At 44.4% G+C, this 5,184-nt stretch overlaps 1 long non-coding RNA gene across 1 annotated transcript; it reads left to right on the forward strand.

The window, feature by feature from the left end:
• The first annotated feature begins 1,488 nt into the window (after positions 1–1,488).
• LOC138522012 (uncharacterized) lies at positions 1,489–2,128 on the forward strand. The gene is made up of 2 exons (XR_011283213.1): positions 1,489–1,544; positions 1,665–2,128. It is a non-coding gene; the product is annotated as an uncharacterized lncRNA (long non-coding RNA).
• Positions 2,129–5,184: the final 3,056 nt, after the last annotated feature.

Raw genomic sequence — 5,184 nt, forward strand, 5'->3', positions numbered from 1 at the left:
TAGTTCTTTGTAAGGGCATTCATTCATTCAATGGCCTGAATGAACCAACGTCATGGCAGACTTTGGCAACTCTGTAACAACTTACTTACTATGCTGTTCTATTTGTCTGTTTATTGTTTCTGTTTGTGTCCCCTAACCTTTGTTTTTTCAGCCTGTGAAACTCTGATCCAACTGTCATAGTCCAAGTCAATGGGGCAGCCTACGGATATGTTTTTTGTCGGTATTTCTGTTCATAGATACCCAATGATAGCTGTATACAGGTACCGGGTACTAGTGCAGGTACACTCGATATCTTACACATGATACCCAGACAATGACATAGGCCTTTGTCCACTTCAGACACCAACATCGTTTTGTTTGAAATTGCATGCCCTCCACCTTTTAGGTCCCATCTAGGTTCATCACCCATATTCTAATCATGGCATTTCACCGCACCATAAGGAATCAACTACAAATGTGCCAAACAGGTTCTAATTGGCATATACTGGCATACAGTGACATTAAACTGCAGCAGAAATGTGCATTTGGTTTTCAGGTTTAGTCATTTCGCTAAATATGACCGTACATAAACATTGGCATTAGATGTTGGCCGTGTCCCCCCCAACCCTGTTTTTGTTATTTTAGTAATTTTAGGAGTGGTGTTAAATTTGCTCCCCTTGCCTCGCAATGAGCAATTGAGCAGCCACTTATTATCTATTACCTATGCATTTAGAGCTGCATGCTCTCCCCTCTTTTTTCTATCTTTTTCTAAACTTTCCCAAATAGAACTACATGATCCAGACATGTGTAGTTCTACAAACTCTCCTCCCCCTGGGAAGATCACGTGAATTAGCAGCCATGCAATGTTATATTATTGAGCTTAATGCAGCCGGCTTTGTTAAACAAGCAAAGTCGAGACGCGACACGGCAACACTCGCATCGTGATGAAAGAAATCTCTGAGAAGGTGAGATTGTTACGGTTGTTCGCTATTCATTTTAAAACTGGATTCCTGCGACACCACAGCTGCGGCACTTGCCCTGCATTTCACTTAAATAACACTCGATCGGAAGGGAGCAATGACGCTCTCATGCATTGCGTCTTTGGATACTGTGCCCAAGCTCATTTTTTCGGGCATGTATCATGTTAGGACTGGAATATAACAAACTCATCACCCACCCCTCACAACCCCCACCTGACCTCCCCCTGCTCTGCTCCTATATATTTACAAAGGGGCCAGGGCACTAGCGCGATCATTATGGAACTGCTATAGTTCACACAAGACATGTCACCATGTGTGTGTGTGTATGGACAACAGGACAGACTCGGATGGAGCTGTCCTCATGTATTATTAACACAAGCTAGTACATGTTCCTGTTGTGTACATGTTTTTTAAGTGTCATTATAACTATGTAACCGTCTTTGCCGTACAGCCATATCTCTCGATTAAAGGACCACCTCTGGGGCTTTTCTCTTTCTTTAAGGTTGTATGACATCTGGTTTACTAAAGGATAGCCCTTCCAGGAAGATCCAAGTTACACTTCCTGTTCTAAGGACCATCATACTAGTGAGTAATACTATGAGGTATGACATAACCCCGCATGGGGCTACGTGTATGTTACACTGCTTCCAGTAGGATCTAACTAGAGCCATTGTTCCTCCCCCTCCCGTCCTCTATTTTTAATAGGTGGGTCCTCCCATACAGCCACATTCTGCTGCATTACAATCCACGAAGCCAGGAGATGATCTAATGCTGACTTCAACAGCCCTGATGAAATTGGTGTAATTCTTAATACCACTGAAACTGGTCAGTTTACCATTAGGCTGCAACTTGGCCCAAAAAGGATTGAAGAATTCAAGAAAATTCCCTGCGAGACTGCAGCTTTGACCTCTTACAAATATGAGGCCACTGGATGTTCACAAATGTCTATAGTGGAGTTAAAAATCAACCCATGTACTAGTATTTAGGAGAATTGTTTGAAATATTTTGTCCATTCTTCTCTCTGATACTTTTTTAACCACGTCAACCTACGGGTATCTTTGGCTTGTGGGAAATATGTAAAACAACTGCCAAGAACCTGTGGTGTTTTTTTAAAATAATTTTCTACTTCCCATAGAAACTGATTAAAGACTTAATGAATGTTTGACTTGGCAAGTAGTCTTCATGTGGTGATAAGGAGAATGTGTGACTGATAGTTGAAGGCAGCCAACAAGCTCAGAGTAGAATTGTCTTCTGGAGGTTCAGACATGTTGGAAAGAGGCAACAGAGGATGCTTGGCTTGCCGAGGAGCAGGGTGCAGCTCCATCGGCAGATACCTGTGCACAGGGTTGAGTGGATATTCGACTAACCTAGGAACATACTGCTGCTGATGCAGTTGCACCTGCAGCTGCAGCAGCAGAGGCCTGTGCTCAGACTAGAGAGTATACCCTCCTGGCCCTGGAGTAGGCCACTGCGTCAACATCATCCTGTTTTCAGGCTAGAGAAGAGGCCTGACTGGCCCAAAAGCTGGTGAATACTGCTGCTGCAATATGTGCTCTGGCTAGAGAGGATGCTTAACTGGACCAGAAACAGGCTGCTTCAGATACATCTGCGCCACGAGCAGCAGCCTTTGCTCAGGCTAGGTGCATTGCTCTTTGGTCTGAGTCATGGACAACATGCACATTCTGGACGCTTGGGCACTTTTACTGCCTCCCGCTCAGACAAAAGCCCCCATTTTCCCAAAGAATAGTCCACCCTCATTGTTCATGCATAACAGATGTGACTTGGTGAAATTCTTCCAGGTAAATACGGTGGTGCACATGTACTTCCAGTCACCTCCTCTTCAGGCGAGGGGCATAGGTCCTCCACCCACAACGTTATTCCAGTGTGGATGTGGAGTCTATTGTTAGCGCCTAACAAATCCACAAACCATTGTGATTGACTGGTTCTAGTCTGGCAACTTTGTCACGATCACTGAGACAGAACGAAAAGTCCATACTCAGCAGTGCAGGTAGTAGTATCCAGCAATGCCTGGTGTCGATACTGTCAGAAGGGGGCCCTAACCAAAGTCCATTAGGATATAAAAGAAAATGATAAAATCTGCAGTTGGGATATAGGGTGACCTCATGATGGTACAGCCCATTTTCTTTCATATTTCCCTTTTTTAGGATGACCCTCAAATCTCTCCCCTACATTTTACAATGTTCCCTGTCCCCTTGATCAATATACTATTGGTGTATTTTCATTTACTGGAGCTGCGCACGTCCACACCCACCAGGAGATTATTTCTTTAAAAATGTCTAAGGGTCAACCCCATCTCTACCTCAACCATACCATCTTCAAATCCGTCATCTGCACAGTAGTCCCTGTACATCCTAGACCACCCCACCGCCCTCATCATCCGCATATTGGGCACCCACAAACACGGCCCAGCACCCAAATACAATCAGTGGGGAAAGTGAACCCACCCTCCCATCTCACCCTTCTTGCCTTCCTTTCATTCCTGGTGAGATTGCTATTGTATTTATTTTGATTGTCAATTTTGTTGGATTACATTGCACACATGTTGGATGCTCTTTTATTTGGAAACATCCATGTCGTGGCAACATTGGACATGATCCTTCACTCTGATTTTTTTGGACTCCCCCAGGACACTTCACTTTCTTGGAACTTGAACCTTACATTTATTTATTTATTTATACGTTTTATTTGTAACGTGTGTAATACCATACCTGAGTTCGGTTTCAAAGCGTGGATCTGGGATTCGTACCTCTGTTGCTCTGCGTGCCTCCAAGACTAGCGCGTTGCCCCTGTGCTATCCCGCATTCACAATTGGTATGTATTATTTTTCAAGCAGCATCCTTCACTACTACATCCTCCTTGGGCAGAAGAAACCTTTGTTGTTCACTTGTTGCTGAGACCAGTGGTGTGCAGTGGGACACAAGCCCACAAAAGAATGATGTTTGTTTTGAGAGGCAAACAAAAGACCCAATGCCCCCAGAGTCCGGAGACCTAAAAGAAGAGGACAAGCAATAGGACAGAGGGAAGGCCCAGCTCATGTCCATCTGCACTTGCACTTACACCTCCCACCCTGGTGGCTCGCACGTACATCCCTCGTAGCATTCAGCATCCCTAGCAATTCATCTGTGGCTTACCCATGAGCTCAGACTCCACAGCACTGAACCCCTGCCTTCTTCCTTGCAGCACTTGCACGTTCTGAATACTCACAAGGCATAGTAGGTTTGTCCTGTTTTCCTCTTCACGCCACTGCTATTATATTTTGGGTTTTGAATGTTCTTTAATGTAGTTGCCACTCCTGCTCCCTCCCCTGCCCTGTGGGCACTTTGAACAATATTTTTCCTATTGTATAAGCACATAACAAGCAAACAATAAAATTCAAATAAAATGATATCTTGGTAGCCCCTCGGTGGACAGTTAGATTGCAGATTCAATCTGATCCGGAGATCATCAAGATATCAATAAAACAGCAGGGGAGCCAGCACACAACCTTGTTTGGCTACCCTGCTAAGTTGAATTACAGATGAAATAGCCCCTTTGTGGCTCATTCTCAGCAGTAGTATTAGTGTGGGATAAATGAGGATTTCCAGTATCCACTTTGGGCATCCCAGAGCTTTCACCTTTGCCCACAACTTGGCCCGGTTGACACAGTCAAATGCAGATGAAAAGTCGATAAACGCAACATATAAGCTATGCTCCTTCCTGACTTTGACCCTTTGTAATAGCAAATCCACCAATCTGATGTTGTGCGTGGCGGAAGAGCCAGGTCTGAAAAAAGTCTGGAACGGACACAACAGATTCTGTGTCTCAACCCAACTACATAAGGCCTTTAAAACCAAAGCGTTGAAAACTTTGCCTGTAGAATCAATTAAGGAGAGGAGCCTATAATTCCCGGGTAAATCTTGGTCACCTATCTTAAATATTGGAATCATAATCAAACTACACCAAGACTGCTGAAGCTTACGTTCCGGACATATTCTGTCAAAGAGTAAATGAAAGATTGGAGACCCACCATCAGGGTCACACCTGAATACAGCATTGGAATAGGGCACTTGGCCAAAGTGCAACCTAATGAGCACTTTCAGTCAAGATGTCTCCCAGGAAGGAGTTAAGTTAGTTGAAGACATGTCTACATGAGAGGTGGCAGTAGGTGGCAAATACTTGCTTGTCACTAAAATCGGGGGCTGGGGGGGAAACAACCTGGGCCTGT

Source organism: Ambystoma mexicanum, chromosome 1q (genome assembly GCF_040938575.1).
Source record: "Ambystoma mexicanum isolate Mex_15411 chromosome 1q, UKY_AmexF1_1, whole genome shotgun sequence".
Lineage (NCBI taxonomy): Eukaryota > Metazoa > Chordata > Amphibia > Caudata > Ambystomatidae > Ambystoma > Ambystoma mexicanum.